Here is a 19,920-nt window from a genome sequence, read left to right as displayed (position 1 = left end):
TTTTGAGTGTTGACAAACTCCTCAAACTTCTAATAAAATATAGCTGCTGCCTTGCCTTCTTTGTAGATGCATCAATATGTTGTGACCAGGTTTGTTCCTCAGAGATATTGACACCCAGGAATTTGAAACCGCTCACTCCCTCCACTTCTGATCACTCTCAGCAGACTAGTTTGTGTACCCTTGTCTTACCCTTTCTGAAGTCCACAATCAGCTCTTTGGTCTTACTGATGTGAGTGTAAGGTTGTTGCTGCGACCCCACAACTGGTATATCTCGCTGTTGTATGGCCTTTCGTCACCATCTGAAATTCTGCCAGCAAATTATAGATAGCATTTTAGCTGTGCTAGCCACAGTCATGATGTAGTGAGAGTAGAGCGGTGGGCTAAGCACACATCCCTGTGGAGTGTCATTATTGATTGTCAATGACTGTCAAAGGGTTTCAGCCCAAAATGTCAACTGTACTCTTTTCCTAGATGGAATCTGGTCTGCTGAGTTCCTCCAGCATTTTGTGAGTGTGTTGCTTGGATTTCCAGCACCTGCAGATTTTCTCTTGTTTGTTAATTGTCAGCGAGGTAGAGATGTTATTTCCAATCCGCAAGTATTGTGGTCTACTAGTTAGGAAATATTGTAATGTCAGCATTATTAAAAGTAAGTTAATACTAATAATGATAATGGAGGGGGGTTTACTTCCGTTCTTTTACTTCCAGTGTGCTTAGTATATAGTGCCCCTGCCATGCCGTACGGGTTGTGAAAGACTCTGTATATACGTAACGGTTTTGAAGTTCGAGATGAAGTTGTTTCTTGGGCATGAAGTTGTCGAGTGTGCCTTTTTCAAGGTAGAAGTTACCACATATTTTTGGCGATGAGGTGAACTGGTTTTGTGAACATATCGGCACGTTTTTTGAACAAGAGCTTCGTGTTTCAGATGGCGACGTTTGGAACTATCGGTGAACTTCTGGAAGGAAATGAGGACTGGCCGGAGCATGAGGAAAGGTTGGAACATTTTTTCTGTGCTAATGAAATTACTGAGGGGGCTAAGAAGCACTCTATTCTCCTGTGTGTGTGTGGGGCTCACAAGCTAATAAGGGATTTAGCCGCACCGCGGAAACCGGGGGACATTTCATATGACAAACTGGTCAAGCTCGTGGGAAACCACTACAATCCGAAACCTTCTGTGATGGTCCAATGGTGTAAGTTTCACAGCCGCTTGAGGAAGCCAGGTCAGTCTGTGGCTAATTTCGTGGCCGAGCTTCGGCAGCTGTCGGAGCATTGTGATTTCGGAGCGGTGTTGGAAGACATGCTCCGTGATCGATTGGTAGCCAGCATTAATAATGACGACATACAACACTGCCTGTTAGGGGAAACCCCACTGTTGACTTTTAAGAAAGCCTTAGAGATTGCCCAAGGCATGGAGATGGCTGCTAATAATGCCAAGGATATCCAGAAAGGACATGGGTGGTCGCAGTCGGTGGCAGTGCCCCAAGACTGGTGAACAGGGAAAGCGGGTGGAATGTTTCTGATGTGGAGGGACCAACTATGCAAATGATTGCAAATTCAAAGACACTGTCTGCCATGCTTGTAGCAAAAAGGGACATTTAGCTAAAAAGTGCAGAAGTTCAAAGGGTAAGATTAAGCCTGGGCAGGGGAATGCTCAACAGGCTCAGGCAGCCACACACCATCTAGAAGAAGCAGATGAAGAGGCAGCGTGTGCCTACAACATGTTTGCAGTGGAAACAGATGAGGAACCACCTGAACCACATTATGCCACAGTCACTGTCAGGAGAAAAGACATTAAGTTTGAAATTGATTCAGGGGCTACTGCATCGGTCATTAGTGAGGAGACCTACAGGAGGATATGGGGGTCCAACCTGTCTCCCATCAGACCGTCAAAGCTCAAACTTAGGATCTATACGGGGCAGCCCATACCTCATTTAGGGGTGTCATATGTGGACATCTCAGCCGGGGGTCAGAAGGCTGAAGCCAGGCTAGTGATAGCTAAGGGCAGGGGGCCGAGTCTTTTGGGTCGCGATTGGCTTCGCAGAATCCGGCTAAACTGGCATGAAATTAAGTATGTACACACGACGGAGGACATTCTGCAGCGGTACAGTGACTTTTTCAGGGACGAGCTGGGAACACTAAAGGGCGTGACAATGAAACTCCATGTCGACCCTGAGGCTACACCACGTTTTTTTAAGCCCAGGTCGATGCCCTATGCCATGAAAGGCAAAGTCAAGGAGGAGCTGGAACATCTACAGAGGCTGGGCATTATCGAGCCATCCAGTTTTCAAGGTGGGCGGCTCCTATTGTTCCAGTTTTGAAGGCAGACAAAATGGTGAGGATATGTGGGGATTATAAGCTTACGGTGAATCAGGGCTCTAGGCTGGAGGAGTACCCATTGCCATGGGTGGATGACCTGTTTGCGACCCTGTCAGGGGGTAAGCTGTTCACAAAGCTGGACATGAGCCATGCCTACCAACAGCTGCTGCTCGATGAGGATTCAAAGGAGTACGTCACTATTAATACGCAGAAGGGATTATTCAAGTACAATCGCCTGGTGTTTGGAGTGGCGTCCAGCCCTGCCATTTTCCAAAGGACAATGGACACTTTGCTGCAGGAGATTCCGCACGTAGCAGTGTACCTTGACGATATTTTGATCACAGGGGTTACGGAGGTGGAGCATCTGGCTAACTTAGAATGGGTACTGAAGAGGCTCTCAGATGCAGGGCTGCGGTTGAAACGTGGAAAATATGTGTTCCTGGCATCAAGTGTGACCTACCTGGGACACAAGATCACAGTTGAGAGGCTTTGCCCTGTGGAGGACAAAGTGAGAGCTATTAAGGAGGCCCCAAGCCCAAAGACCATCACGGAACTCAAATCATTTTTGGGCATGGTGAATTATTATGGCAGGTTTCTTCCTGACCTCTCAAGGGTTTTGACCCCACTGTATAAGCTGCTTCACAATGACACTAAGTGGCAATGGGGTGAAGAGCAGGAGAAAGCTTTCAAGGAAGTGAAGGAACTCCTCCACTCAGCGAAGTGTCTGTTCACTATGACGCAGATAAGGAGATCACCCTTGCATGCGATGCCTCGCCCTATGGAGTCGGGCAGTTCTCTTACATGTAATGGAGGACCGTTCAGAGAAGCCTCTTGGTTTTGCTTCACGTACCCTGACAGCTGCTGAGAAGGGATATTCACAGCTAGACAAAGAAGGTCTGGCCATTGTTTTTGCAGTCAAACGCTTTCAGCAGTACCTTTATGTACACATTTTTACAATTTATATGGACCATGAACCACTGATGAGCCTGTTCAGTGAGACTAGATGCAGCCCACCGCTAGCCTCAGCCAGGATACAGCGTTGGGCTCTTACATTGTCAACCTACCGGTACACTATAGTGTACAGAGCGGGTGAGGATAATGCAAATGCAATGCACTGAGTCGACTACCTTTACCTAAGACACCTGTTGCTACATAGTGCCTCCATAGACTGTGTTTTCATTGGAGAGGCTGTCAGAGACACCTGTAAAGGCGACCCAGATCAGGCAGTGGACAGAGAGGGACCCAGTCCTGTCCGAAGTCAAGATTTTTCTTTTACAAGTTTGGCCCGGAGTTGTGGAAGGAGAGGAACTGAGGCATTATGCAGAACTCAGTCTGCAGGCTGGCTGCATTTTCTGGGGGGCAAGGGTCATCGTGCCTCCCCCTGGCCATTCACAGATTATAGAAGAAATTCATGAGACTCACCCAGGAGTGTCTCGAATGAAAAGCCTTTCAAGATCCTACGTTTGGTGGCCAGGAATGGATCAGGGTCTGGAGAACAAGGTAAAATCATGCACAAAATGTCAGACTAATCAGAATATGCCACCACCAGCTCCTTTGCACCCATGGGAGTGGCCAGACCACCCCTGGTCTAGGCTGCATTTGGACTTTGCTGGCCTTTTTATGGGGCAGATGTTTCTTATCATGGTAGATGTGCATTCTAAATGGATCGAAGCTCACATCATGAGCAACATCACAGCCCCCTCAACCATAGACAAACTCAGGCAAGTGTTTGCAGTCCACAGGTTGCCTGACACTCTGGTCACTGATAATAGCCCAACGTTCACCAGTGAGCTGTTCAGTGAGTTCATGCAGCAGAATGGCATTCGTCACATTCGGACGGCCCCTTTCCACCCAGCCTCAAATGGTTTGGCTTAGCGGGCTGTTCAGACAGTGAAGGAAGGCCTGAAGCAGAAGACAGGGGACTCTCTTAGCACTCGGCTTTCACGCTTCTTGTTTAAATACCGCCTCACGCCACAGATTACGACTGTCCGCACTCCGGCAGAGATGCTGATGGGGCGTAGGCCCAAGTCAAGATTGGACCTGCTGCACCCGGACACGAAGGCAAGAGTGAGACAGACTACGGTGGAAGTATGTCCACCAGTGACTTTGCCAGAGGGCGAGATGCTGGCAGAGGGGTTGGGGTCCCCTGAGGAGGATGGACATTCTCATGCAGACACACAGAACCCTCTCATGCCCCCAACACCAGATCTACCCAAAACACCATCACCAGCGGTGCCTGCTGTGTCACTGGGGGTAGTGCACAGAACACAGATCACTCATAAACCTCCTGACAGACTGAATCTTTGACAGGACAGTTCTTTTTTTGTTGTTGTTAGATTGAATGTTGAATCTGTCACATTTTCCAGATGTTTTGTATTGATAAACTGTTGCTGAGATACTAGTATAAGTTTTCAGGAGTACGCAAGTAAATAACACCACTGTTTTTGTTTCCTAGTTGTTTACATTTGGGGATGTCAGATTTTAAAGGGGGAGAAGGGTTGTAATGTGAGCATTATTAAAAGTAAGTTAATACTAATTAGGATAATGCAAGGGTTTTACTTCCAGTGTGCTTTGTATATAGTGTCCCTGCCGTGCCGTACGGGTTGTGAAAAGCCTCTGTATTTACATAACGGTTTTGAAGTTCGAGATGAAGTTGTCGAGTGTGCCTTTTTCAAGGTCGGAGTTACCACAGGAATTGCAGAGGGAGGTACAGAGGCCTAGCTTCTGTAGCTTTTCGGACAGCCAGATATCCAGTCTCCCTCCTACATGCCGATTCACCAGCACCTTTGGCTCGGCCTACAACCTCAGGTGGTGTCATCAGGAAACTTGAAAATGGCACTGGAGATGTGCTTGGCCACATAGTCATAAGTGTAACGAGAATAGAGGAGGGATATAAGCACACAGCTTGTGTTGCTCCTTTGCTGATGTTGATTATGGAGGAGATGTCGCTGCCAATCCAAACTGACTGGGTAAGTGAGAAAATCCAGGATCTAGATGCACAAGGAGATATTGAGGCCCAGGACTTACACATTAGTGAAGTGATTAGTTTCAAGGAGATGATAGTGTTGAATGTTAGGTTGTAGTCAATGAAGAGCATCCTGGTGTATATATCTTTACTCTCCAGATTTTCCAGGGTGGAGTGAACAGCCAGTGAAATGGTATCTGCTGTTGACTTGTGACGGTAGGGAAATTGAATGTAAAATGGCTTTTGGGGGGCAAAGAGCATGCTGAGCTCTTAAAAATTCAATGGAATCATTATTTGGAAATGGAACATGATGCAACGTTTCCCCAAAGTTTCAGCCATACAACTGAGGATGAATTTCTGCACCAAGGCTGCCATGACTGGGAAAGCACATTGGATCTGACATTGTTCTATTCCTTTTTGTGGATTCGACCTTTCACTTTTTATATTGTGGAAATCACCAGTTTTGTCAGTTCTGTTGAAGAAACATTGGAAAGGTGCTTTGATGAGAGACTTCATGTAGGTCTGTAGCGTAGAGGGAGGGATGTGGTTGTTTGGTGATAATAAACATGTAACTTTCATAAATTATAATAATGTTGCTTTGTTCTTACCCAGCTACTATTTATTTATATTTATATGTCTCACTAAAATAAATTAAACTTGACATTCACATTTCTTTCACCTTCACCCCATTTTAGCTTATCTTTGAAATCAGAATCAGGTTTAATACCACCGGCGTATGCCATGGAATTTATTGTCTTTATGGCAGCAGTACAATGAAATACATAATAATAGTTTAAAAAGCCATGAATTCCAGTAAGTGTGTATATATATATATAATATATAAAGTTGTGAAGTAGTGGTCATGGGTTCAATGTCCATTCAGAAATCAGATGGCAGAGGGGAAGAAGCTGTTCCTGAATCTTCCTGATGGTAGTAATGAGAACAGGACATGGCCTGGGTTATGAGGATCCATACTCACGGATGTCAGCTTTTGAGGCATCGAGCCTTGAGGGTGTGATGCAACCAGCTGGAATGCTCTCCCTGGTATATCAGTAGAAATTTGCGAGTGTTTTTGGTGTCATATCAAGTCTCCCCAGACTCCAAATGAAATATAGCCACTATCTTGTCTTTGTAACTGCATCAATATGTTGGGTCCAAGCTAGAACCACATAGAGATATTGACACCCAGGACTTTTGATCAGTCTTTCCACTTTTGATCCCTTTGTGAGGACTGCTGTGTGTTCCCTCATCTTACCCTTTCAGAAGTCCTCGAGCAGAAATGGAATACTCAGTTTGGAAATACAGGCATGCAACTGATTAAATTAATTAATTGCCTGCATAATATAATACTTTCTGATTTCAAAAAGAGGATAAAATAATACACCATTTCTTTCTAATTGTTCTGCTTCTGATTTCATCCTTTCACTTTGCCTCTTGCATGTAGGTAAATTAATCAACTTCTGTGTAACAATTGACACTCATCTGTTTTCTCATTTTCTTTATTAATAGTTGTCAGATCAGCAAAATTGGTTCATTGAAATGATAAATCAAGCTGTCACATACTCATATCAATACAGTATCTACAAATGCTAAAATGGTAAAATCCTTTACTGGAACTCATTGAAAATAGATGCTTCTTTTCTGATGACTGCGTGCGCAATGTGTGTGACCAAAATCATCTATTTTTTTTAACCTCTTGCCAGAGCTTATGCAAAAATACAAATAATTTCAAAGTTGCAGTTTCAAGTGGATGAAAGAAATTTCTTTGAAAATACTTCTCACAAGTAAAACAAGCTTTGCTTTTCACTATATTCAAGGCATCACATTGAAAATCTAAAGGCTGTTTATCCTCTGACAGATATTAACAAGATTCAGGATTATCTGAAGGAGGAGGGGATTTTTGGTAGATGCCTTATTAATGTTGTATTTTAATGTAGCTTTAAGGAACAGAAGTAGAAAGGGAAAGAATTTCTCCTGGATTTTGGTAGATTGACTATCATTAGTTCAAATGTTACAGATTTATATACACGTAGATTGTAATTCTCCAGAGCTATTGTCTGTGACTGAAATAAAACCTTACAACCTTGCTATTCTATTTGATCCTGAGCAGTATTTCCTATCCTTTATCCTCTCCATCACCAGGGTCACCAACCTCCACCACTGTGATAAACCTATCTTTATTTTCTTTTTAGCTATTGCTGGAGCCCTTAGTTATCTTATCTCCAACAGTGCTCTGCTAACTGGTCTTTAATTCACACCAACCTGATAAACTGATTCACCCACCACACTATGTTCACTTACTTTTATTCCTGTAGCTCAGTTTTGTCTTCATATTAAAATCCTCATCCACTTGGTCTTCAGTATTCCACATTTAGCAGTAGCTCCTTCAGTTGCCTGCATCCTGAGCCACTGAATGCCAATCCATTGCACTTAGGTAGCTGAAGGGATGGAGCAAAGGACATGATGGATGTATAGCAGTCTATTTCTAGTTGAGATTATAGTAGTAGAAAGGCTCCAGCATCTTTGGAAGGACTTGAAAATAAAGCTGAAAAATTAAATTGGTGACAATTGAGGTATGGGGGTCTGTGAGCAATGGACTGCCCATATTCAGATGTCATGGCAGCTAAGTTAGTGTCTAAGCGTGGAGTGTAGCTGCCCAGCAAGGAAGATGTTGGACTAACTGACTTTGAACTGAATTTCAGCAGCAGATGCACTGTGTTAGGGCTAGAGCTGGATGCATAGAAACAATAGTACTAAGCTTGAGATAGTGCTGGGAAGGGGGATAGAATTGGCGATAGGAGCAGGGCTCAAGAGATGCTGATGAGAGGTTGAAATGCTGTAGTCTTTGCATATATCCAGTATAATCTGATTTCTTTGTGTGGTACCTGTGAGGTAGATTGCAGCTGAGGACTAGGAAGAGAACAAGGGGACACTCTTGACAACTGTCAGGTCAATATCTACTGAAAAGCAAGCAGGTGGTCTGACCATGATTGGATAGGTTCGACTTCGGTAATCTATAATCAATTTGTTGAATATTTTCACTAGTGGCACTCTCCTCAGCTACCAAGTCCTAAATCTTTCCTTCCCACATAAAACATAAAACTTGTATACAGCTTACTGGTCCCCAAAGGTATTTGTTAAAACTTGAACTTGCTCTTTGATCAGCTGGTCTGTCAAAATGCCATATTGGAGCAGATCTTCCACTTAAAGTCCAGCAGGTCTGCTTGAACACATTCTGAGATGCACTCTTCTGCTCCAGACCTCAGGTGGACATACATTATGACAATGCATTAGGGAGCCGGCGTACTGTCCTGGCTAATATTTAGTTCTCTCCCTACAAAACTGAAAAGTGAGCATCTGGTTAAGACCATGTTGCAGAAGATTTTTTTTTGACCAGTGACAGAAAGATTGATAACCAAAAGAAACTAAAAGGTTGTTGGAAAAAGAATCAATAATAATTAAACAGCAGTTTCAAAATTCCAGCACTGGAATCAAATGATCTTCTGTACTAAGATTCCATGATTGCTTGTCCAAGGCTGCACAGAGGCCAATTAACATGAGAGATGATAAAGCAACATAGTAATGGAGACGACCATTTATGAATTTGATTAGGGTTGTTTCAGTGCTGTGGCAGTAGCAAAATATCTGACTGGAGATTTATCAGACTTTTCTGCAAAAGGCTTTGAATATGTATTTATGAAGTCATTTCCTGAAATGGATGTAGAACTGCCCAACCAGAAGCTACTGGCCACCACCAAGTGCTATTTCACATAGCTTCTCAACTTTGATCATAACAGTTAATTCTACAATTTTTATTTACTTATCAGGAATAGACAATAGGCTTTTGGTTATCCAGATTTCCCTTTTTTTGAGCTTTTCCCAAAATTAGGTATTTTATTTTGTAGTACAAAAATAATATATTTTGTTTTTTTTTCTCACATGGTTTTGGGCTTGGAAGTTAACAATAGGAACACGGTGTTTGTGGCACATCTAGTTTCTGATTATGTCCTGACGAAGGGTCTCGGCCTGAAACGTCGACTGTGCCTCTTCCTATAGATGCTGCTTGGCCTGCTGCGTTCACCAGCAACTTTGATGTATGTTGTCTGATTGTGTATATTTGATTTCCTTGACCCTATACCTATTGCACAAACTCTTAAAAATTCTCTCAAAACATTGTTGTGCAATTGAAACATCAGGAAGTCTATCTGGTTTACAGCCAAAGCCATACCTAATTTGTCAATATTAGAAAATCAGATATCTGGCCTCAATTAGAGATGCCATAGGGAGTTAAACATATCACACTTATAAAGACCATCTTTGAAATTCAGATAATGGCTATTCAAGTTATGTTTTAGTACTGACAATGCTTGAAATTGTCACCCTACACAGTTGATTTTATAAATTCAAGAGTTCTTCACCATGCTCACATATAAAAACAATGGTGCATGTCCATGGTAACTTCAACTGAGAAGAGAAACATACATGTACACTAACCCCTTGCACCCTGCTAAACACAAAATTTACAAACAAAAGTTACAACAAACTGCTCAAGACCAACTTGTGCTCTAAATTTAATTATCATAACTTGCTTCACGTGACAAATTTCTCCCTCCAGCACATATTTTCATTTACTTTCCTGTTATAGCACATAGCCTGTGAGATGTGTTCTTCCAAAGGAGCGATATGCTTCTTCCCCAGTGGCATTCAGAGTTTGCAAGTTTATCTTGTTCCGAGCTCTGTATTTCAAATGCGACTTAAATTGTGCATTATTTTGACATATGGGAATGCATCCAAAAATATATAAGGGAAGATTAATAACATTTAGAATAGATCTTTATACACTTCTGTAAATCTAATAAATTTTTCGCCTACAAAACATTTCTGAAGCCTTTAAATGTTAAAATCATTTCTCAAGCAATCTACTCAATTTACGTCAGTATTATCTACTACTGCCTTTAGGGGAAAGCCGGACATGTTCATGAAATTTAAATGAATGTGTCTTGGTTTACCATAAATAAGAAACAAATATTTATTTATCTTTGAAAGATTAAATCCATACAGATTTTCTGCTCTGTTACCTCTTATAATAAGCTGCTGAATTCTGCACTAGATTTTATTTAAAATAAGTATGAGACTTTCACAAATCAATAAAAAATTAATAGTATAAATCCCCTTAACATTTGAGTTGATTGATGCAAAATAATATTTATTATCCCTTTAAACATGTAGTCCATTTCAGTTTTCAGTATAGTTCGCAGAGCTGCAGGAACATCTGGTTACCTACATTGGAACTACCTATTACTAAATCTCCATGAGGGTTTGTCTACCTTTGAAGACACAGCCTTGGTCCTTAGGATGTCCTGATGAAGGGTTTTGACCTGAAACATCGACTGTTCTTTTCCCTCCATTGATCCTCCCTGAGCTTCTGAGTTACTCCAACATTTGTATGAGCAAGTCTCTACTTTGTCTGTTACTGTCATGAGTGTCTTTAAACCAAGGTTCACAATTTTTGCCCAAAGTTGCAGATGAGTGTCTATGCTGATATGGGGTTCACCTGAAGGAAAAGGGCTGGATGAGGTGTGGATAATGTTGCTGAAATGCATTGCGATATTTGCCAGCAGCCATTATCAATGAACTGACAGAAGGTGAGACAGAAAATGGAGGGGAACATCATGCATTGTTTTGGTGGAGGTGGAAGAAACTTTTAATAGCTCGGCACCAGGAGGCAGGCTGAATCTATGACTGACCTTCTTACACCCAACAGCAAAATCCTCACAAAAGTTCAGTCACTGCCACATGATGAGAAGTAGTATAGCATTTTGAACTTGCACATTTGAAATAGATGCCATTATCAAGAGGAACACTTGGATGAAATGCATCGTCCTGAACGGGGGTGCATTTCTAAACTTGCAAATTCTGAATGAATGCCACTGGGGAAGAAGCATATCGCTCCTTTGGAAGAACACATCTCGCAGGCTATGTGCTATAACAGGAAAGTAAATGAAAATATGTGCTGGAGGGATAAATTTGTCACATGAAGCACAAAAACAAAAAATCAAAAAAAATCCAGCGAGTGGCTGTTCTGTGAGCGAAAACATCTTGTTAAATCCACTCGCTGGATTTTTTTTTTGTTTTGGCACCATTCTTTGTAAACCCCAGAGTCTGTTGTGCGTAAAAATCCCAGGAGATCAGCAGTTTCTAAGATACTCAAATCACCCTGGACGGCACCTAATTAATTAGCTTGTTTATTTCGGCTTTTTTCTTAACAGCTGCCGGATGCGCTCCAGTGTGCTCCGGCTAACGCTGCACCCCTGGCCTTGAAGATGATGTGGGTAAACATCATGATACAATTCCACCCTTCTGATAGTTTTCGTGGATAATTTCAGTAAACCACTTTATGAGGAGTGCATTGTTACAGTCTGATCACAAACTTGCCACTGATTATCCTTAAGCACGTCAGAATATTGGTTGTTTTTTTATGTATAGTTGTCATAAGTTCCATTCTATTTCTTTAGTTTGCTGTTATTGACTGAAAGAGAATGAATTTCAAGGTGACATATACGTACTTTGATAATAAATTTACTTTGACTTTTAAGACTTTCATTCATACCATCTGTCAAAGTCACTTCTGAACATCGCAAAAAAAAATAGGGAGAAATTGGCAACAGTTTGCTTCACACTTTACTTTCTGACTGCACACTTCAGCAGAGGACCCAATATCACAGTTGATAAATGTAAATTAAAGGCAGGCTGCACCCCTTAAAGGGGAAATGCACTGCAAGAAATGTGAAAAGATTTTTGTGACTAACACTTCGTTCACCTGACATCTCCCTCATCCCAGAAACTTTTCTGACTCCCAAACTGTAGGTGGATTAAGTAGATATTTGTTAAGCTGCCTGCTTCCCTTACCTGTCGAAGCATTTGGATATGAAGGGTGTAAAGGAAAAGAAGAACAATCAATAGGAGGCCAACTCTCAGACTGAAAGTTCAATGCCAACACTGTGGCTGGAAGAAATAACGAAATATTCAATGAATGCTGCTCCTTTACAGGATCAATTGAAATGGTAGTCTTTTTTTCCTGGACAAGGGCGAGGGTAGGCAAGGAGTGTAAATGCTGTGCTTTTGGTCAAGTCTCAACAAGACTGGAACAAAAGGAAGGGAGTTAGATATCACTATAGTGGAATAGTAATTAGCTAGAATGTGTATACTCACTTGACTGATTCCTGAACCTGTCCCACAGCCCACCAGGGTCCATGGTTGTGATATTACCACTGTCAACCCATGTTCCTTTCCATAAGAGATTCCCAAATTTATAAGCAAACCAATCAACAAAGGAGGATGGCAGTGAAATGGGGAAGACACAGTAGATGGCATAATCTAGAAAAATAAATAAATGCTAGAGTAATTTTGCTTTGTTATTCACCAATGAATACTGAAGCAAAGTATTCAAAATACTTCATTTCAGTACTAACCAGTGAGAAGAACCCATGATGATTGCCAGGTCAGCGTAAAATAGGCTAATATGTTGGAACATGTCAAGATTAAGAAAGAGGATGTGCTGAAACTTCTGAATATCATTAGGATAGACAAACCCCAGGGGCTGGATGGACTATACCTTAGGTGACATGGTTATGTAGTGGTTAGCTCATCACCTTACAAAGCCATAGAGCACCGATTGGGATACATTTCCCACCACTGCCTGTAAGGAGTTAGTACATTCACTCCATGACTGTGTGGGTTTCCTCTTACATTCCAGAGACACACGGGTTAGGAATAGTAAGCTATGGGCATGCTGTGTTGGTGTTGGAAGTGTGGTGACACTTGTGGTCTGTCCAGCATAAACCTCACTGATTTGATTTGATAACACATTTGACTGTCTGTTTCAATGTGACAAATAAAGCTAAACTTTCAAAGTTAATCTTTAAATCTTTAGGTTACTATGGGAAGTAAGTGAAGAGATTGGTGTGCCATGAGCAATAATCGGTGTGTTCTCACTAGTCACAGGAGTAGTGCCAGATGACTAGAGAGTGCCAAATGCTGTTTCTTTGTTTAACAAAGTTAATAGTGATAATCCTGGGAATTACAGGCCAAAGAGTTTTACATCAGTGGTGGGAAAACTATTGGATAGCATTCTCAGAAAAAGGATCTACAAACATTTAGAGAAGCATAGTCTTATTAGGAATGATCACCATGGCTTTTTGAGGGGCAGGTCGTGCCTCATGAGTCTGCTTGACATATTTGAGGAAGCAACAAAACAAATTGGTGAACGTTGGGTAGTGGAAGTGATGTATATGGAGTTTAATAAGGCATTGGACAAGGTTCTCCATGGTCGACTCATTCAGAAAGTCAGGAGGATGGGAGCCATGGGAACTTGGCTGCATGGATTCAAAGTTGGCTTGCTCACAGAAAGCAAAGGGTGGTAGTAGATGGAACATATTTTCCCTGGATGTCCTTGACAAGTGGTGTTCCATACTGATTTGTTCCGACACCCCTGCTCTTTGTGACTTTTATAAATGATTTGGATGAGGATGTGGAAGGGTGGGTTAGTAAGTTTGAAAATAACATGCAAGTTGGTGGTGTTCTGGATAGTGTAGAAAGTTGTTGGAGATTCCTATGGGGCATTGATAGGATGCAGAACAGTTCTGAAAGTGGCAGATAGAGTTCAATTGGAAGAAGTGTAAAATGATACACAGTGGAAGGTTGAACTTGAAGGGAGAGTACAAGGTCAGTTTCAAGTACCACATCAGGTGGATCTTGGAGTCCACATCCATGGATCCTTTTAAGTTGTCATACAGGTTGATGGGGTGATTAAGATATTTTGGCCTTCACTAGAATGAGGACTGAGTTCAAGAATCACAAGATAACGTCACAGCTCTATAAAACTCTGGTTAGACCACATTTGGAATATTGTGTTCAGTTTCGGTCACTTCATTATAGGAAGAATGTGGAGACTTTAGAGAGAGCACAGAGGAGATTTACTAGGATTAGAGAGCATATCTCATGAGGAAAGGACGAGCTAGCTGGGGATTTCCTCTTGGAGTGAAAGAGAATGAGAGGAGTCTTGATAGATGTATACAAGATAGATAGAGGCAAAGAAAGAAAGGATGCAGGTATATTTTCCCCATGGTGCCAAGCGCTAATACAAGAGGGCATAATTTAAGGTGACAGGAGGAAAGTGTAGGGAGGATGTCAGCAGTAGTTTTTTTTGTTCATAGTAACTCACATTAGAGACATTTAAGAGATTCTTAGACAAGCATATGGATGAAAGAAAAATGGAGACTGTGGTAGGGAAAGATTAGAATAATTTTGGAGTAGGTTAAAAGGTTGGCAAAACATCAAAGGCCAAAGGGCCTGAATTATGCTGTACTGTTCTATGCTCTGTCTTCTTTGAACTCAGTAGGTCAAGCAGCATCTGTGAAGACATGCCAGGGGTATTCAAGATAGTCCTTCAATACATATGTGCAGTCTCCTCAATTTTTAGAACCCTTATTGACACTGGTACAGCCATTGGTTTTCCATTAGGCAAAACAAAAGGTAGAACCAATCATGGATCTCTAATGTTTTTTTTATTTTTAAAATGTGTGATTTTTAGCATAAAGAAAAGAAGAAAAGTTATGGAAATTGGGAACATCTGTGAACTGTAAATAGTTGAGGATAGGGGTTAAAATGTAGAGTTGTCAGGGAGAAAGATCAGAAGGCAATAATGTGAAGATGATCAGAATGGAAGATAAACACAAAAACAGAATATTTTTCACAAAACCATCTGCTGTGCAGGGAACAATTACCAGTATCCTGAAGTTAAAGAGGTCAACATTGTCATGGCAGTTATCTCTAGAAAGCAGGATGTTTTTCTTAAGGTAAGAATGTAAATTGTGTGGAAAATTCAGTCATTTCATGAGAATTTGTCATTGAACAAATATGGTGCATCTGAGACCATTGGAACTGATAGGAAGTGTTAAAGTCAGATCAACAACACTTCTGCATCCCTCAGAGTACTTTGCCACAGGTAGTATTGGAAAATGTAAACGCATACATTGTATTTTCTATATTTACTATGTAACCACTGCTAGCTGAATAGAGGGTATTCACTATGTAGCCATGACTTTTGACCTAATCACTATTAATTCATGAAGAGAACTAGAATGAAACCAAGTAGAAAGATAACGGTGGCGAGTAAGGTAATGAAATATGTGGCAGTATGTCAAAATAAGACTAATTAAGAAATAACTGTAGTTAGGGATGAGGAGACACCTGGTCTAAAATGTAAACTAGGACATAATTAAATTGGGGAGTAAAACAATAGTGGAAAGTCGAGAGTGGGTATATTGATGATATGTAATCACAGGCCGACTGGATATGATAATGTAGCTAAGATTGGAAATTACTATAAAAAATGCTGTATACAAGCCTCGGGGGGCAGTCAGCGACTAGCTTTCTGATTGTCTCAGCTTTGATTTGCAAATTAAAGTTTAAAACTTCTTGAAGGATTTTCTGCGTCTCCTTGTCGTTTGTGAGAAACGAGAAACCACGACAGTAGCATCAAACGTCATTTGACTCATTGGAACAGGTGCATCTGTCAACATAATGAGTGAACAATTCTTCAACAATCTTCACTGTCACAAAGCTTTACCTCACTGAGGGAGTGCCAAGACTTTTGTTACAATACATCGGCATCTTTGACAATTCAAGGAAGGTTTTCATCAAAAATAGCTTCCAAATTCAAGAGTATCAACTTGACATTCCATATATTCTCAGATGACTGTGATTCACTTCTAAGTGTTGACACAACTTCAGCTCTTCAGATTTGAGAGATCATACACACAGAGCCTAATAAAACTAGTATCACTGTTTGTGAAGAAGAACTTACAGAGTGGCTATGTGAACATGAATGAAGATGCAGATCTGCAATGAAGTTAGATGTTGTTCTGTCCCTGTCCTTAACAGCTACTCAATCACAAAAAAGGGAAACAGATCATTGAAATGCACCCTCTAGTGATATTGCACATACACTGCAAGATATGCACAAAGTTTGTGACAAAGTCGTGACTGCATTTACCTCAGATCTTATGTTGCTAGGTGATCCTGCGGTTGCTAACAGTAGCGATAGTACATAATGCTCATGCAGATCACAAAGAGGTTGTGAAATGAAACAATGCTTAAAAGAAAAGATTTAGTTCCCAAGAATAGGTGTTTTAATTGAATACAAAACCATAATGGCGCATAGCTGATGCTTAAACACAGGCTATGCATTGAGAAAGTGAAATCCCTCCTGGGTTACAAAATGGCTGAATACACATGAGGCCCCTCAAAACCATGTGACTGCCGCAGCAGCATCTTGCACACCCGGGAATCCCGTCGTCATTTCAACTGTTTGCCTTGCCTGCCTGCACGAGAGAACAAATTGAAGGTTATTCTCTATGCACAGAGAATCTCAGTGACCTACCTTATGAAATATTGTTTGCATCTGCAGTAGTAACAAGGAAAAGAAGAAAACAGATTAAAGTTGAGACATTTTGACATTGCAGTACTTGTTCTCCTTAGGCTCCATTTGCAGCTGCCACAATTTTCAGATTTCAGTAACAGCTTTTTTTTTGTGAAGCAAAGATGTCTCAGTGTTAGTTCTCATTTGAGTTTAGGCAAGAAACTTGTTCCCTGAAGACAATTAGGCAATGTTCCCTCTAATTTTATTTTAAAGCTGCATAGACTAACCATTGCTCTGAGCAGGAAATGTTTACGTGGCTTGAAAACTGCTCAGCTTTTTAAATATTTCTTGTGATATGCTTACCATGAATATTTAGAATTGAGGTTGAAATATCAACAAACTTTTGATTTTATTTATTAATTGAAGGGTATGATGAAACACAGTACAACAAAGAAAATCCTTCATGTTTCATGAAACTTTTCTCATGTCTTTATTAGAAATCCATTGTCCATTAACACTGTCCAGATTAATTTTGCATCCGGATGAAAGATACGTCTTCATCCTTATTACATCATCTATTCTCTTAACTCATCGTCAGGAAATCTATTATCCAAGTTATTACACACACATTGAATGAATCGAATGATAAGCACAGCATCAGTGTCAGAACTTATAGATGCAAATTGGTCTTTCACTTTGTCACTCCAATAAATGATACTGTGACAGTAACTGGTTAATTTTTGCTTTTGCATATTGTAGTGCTTCAACTGTTTTCAAACAGCTTTTCGCTGGGAATTTACAAAGAAATACCAGATCTTCAAAATATTGTTAAGGACAGTTAATGCTGCTCAGCATTGTGGATTGGTCAAAATCTTCAGGCAGCAGTTGCTGATTGGATCATTACATTCATTAACTTTGCAATACTGGATCAAAACTTCATAATTCCTCATTAAAGCAGCAATGGCAAAATGTCTTGATAACCATCTTACTTTGTCTAAATGACACAACGTCTTTTTGGTTGACATCTTCCGGATAGATCATAAAACCATCTTTTTCATTTCTTTTATGTCTTTTACATGTGTTTCTCATCTGGAATGTGATTCTGAAACTGTTGAAGCCTATGTTTTGCTGTTTGGCGATTGTTCGGGTGCTTCAGCACTCTGCAGTCTCCAAGAGGATCTGGGGAGACAGAGGTAGCGTGAGCAAATCTTGTGGGGAGAAGGCTGCAAGACCGGGGTGCAAGCCAATGATTGGCTCCGATTCACTGATAATAGCTTCCACTGTCCACTGAGCGATGAGGGAGATTGAAGCGTCAAAGCGAGTGCAGAGGGTGGGCGCCGGCTGCTTGCTTTGTGGTTGGGTGCTCTGTACAGGATAGGGGTGAGCCTGCCGCTACGCCCAGAGAGCATTACCCAGGTTTTTTCTGCGTTATGGGTGTGGACTTGGAAAATAGATTCTTTTCTTCAGTCTTATAGTTTTTATATTTTACGTTTTTTTTGCCCAATCTTTTTTCTTGTTTTCTTGTGCGGGAAGGAGAATTTAGGGGTCAAAGTGCCTAATCCATTTTTTTCCCGTTTTTGTGCGGGAAGAGGGAGATGGGTATTGATGTGCCTGATCCATTTTGTTGTTTTTTTTTGTGTGGGAGGAGAGATTTGGGAGTAGATATGCTTAATCAATTTTGTATGGTTTTTTTGTGTGGTAGGAGGGATTTAGGGTGAGGGTGTTTGATGTGTCTGTTCTGTTTTTGTTTGTTTTTTTTTGTGGGAAGTGGGATTTGGAGGTTGATGATTATGCTTCCTTTCTTTTCTTTCATGGTTTCTCGACTACCCAGAGAAATGAAGAATTTCAGAGTTGTATTCTTTGATAGTAAGTGAATCTTTGAACCTTTGAATATCACATTCTGTGACATTAGCTCATTCTTCTATCTTTCGTTTTTTGAACAAATGACCATACAATAACCATTGTATACACTCTTTGCAGCAGTGCTTCTATATTTTGCATAATTGCTACACTTTTCTAATTATTACCATAATTTCAATATTATATTAACATTATATAAAATGAAAACTCCAGGTGCGTTGCAACAGAGGCTATGTGCGTGGGAGCATTTCAATTACTGCATGGCCATACACCCGCGCAGCTTGGAGAGAACAGTGCACACAGGAGTTGTTGCCTCTACTTTGAATCTTTATTGTTCCTTCCTCTCTAGCAGCTTGCCCTCTTGCAAGGAATCAGCTCATATCAGTGCAAACTTTCAAATTTATGAAGGATGTACTGTATATTGCTGCAAGCCAGGCCTCTCTCTCTTTTAATTTCTGAAACTTCATATAACATTGAATTTAATGAACTAGCATTTGCAAATGAAATATACAGAAGATATCATCTATCAACTCATCTGTTAGTAGTTTATGATCCTCTTAAATAGTGCTGCTCATGAGTCATTCATTTTCTTTAAGAAATCTTCAACTGTGCATTGTTCATGAAGTTTGAAAGTGGCAGAACTTGCATTAAATCATCATTTCACACCAAGTGGCATCATGATCTGCCGGATCTGCATGAAGCTGAAAGTCAGTAGGTGAGTACTGTAAATCACTTTACTCCATCCGGAATTACATGTGCATCTCACATACAATTTTCAAGAACATAAAGCTTGAAAATAGGGAAATAAACATAATCAACATTTCATGCCACCATGCACATTGCAACAATAGTTTAGCAACAATCTGTATTTTGCATATGCTAATTCTATGAACCAGCTGAATTTAATTGAACGTTAATGTATGATATGCAAGGACTTTAAACCTTTGTTTGTTACATCTGTTGAATAGCAAGATACTTGAGAGAAGGGTTGTTACAGTGCCACATGAACCTTTGGTCTAACTTGGAGAAACTTGTTTTAAAGGATGAATATTTTCCGCAGCTGCGATGGTAGACTGGCCTTGTGTCCCAGTGACCACGTGTCCAGGAATTGAAGAAGGTGATGTATGGTCTGGAATACGCTCTTTTACCAAGAGAGAACAGAATTTTAAACTGCCACTTCCTGACACTGTCTCTATGTGGCTGTTGATCTAATGATGCCAGAGACCTCAGTGGAATTTCATGACGTATGAAATGAAAATCTAAAATACTTATGTATGCTGGAAATCTGAAATAGAAACAGAAAGTGTTGGAAAAATACAGCAGCAAAATCAGAAAGAAATTTCAGAAAGTAAAGAAAGA

General features: G+C 40.7%; 1 pseudogene; it reads left to right on the top strand.

The window, feature by feature from the left end:
* Positions 1 to 923: 923 nt before the first annotated feature.
* Positions 924 to 19,920, top strand: part of LOC134343747 (uncharacterized protein K02A2.6-like) — a 62,830-nt pseudogene continuing 43,833 nt past the window's right edge.

The sequence above is a fragment of the Mobula hypostoma genome, chromosome 3, assembly GCF_963921235.1.
Source record: "Mobula hypostoma chromosome 3, sMobHyp1.1, whole genome shotgun sequence".
NCBI classification, from domain to species: Eukaryota; Metazoa; Chordata; class Chondrichthyes; order Myliobatiformes; family Myliobatidae; genus Mobula; species Mobula hypostoma.
This window is presented reverse-complemented; position numbering and strand designations above follow the sequence as displayed.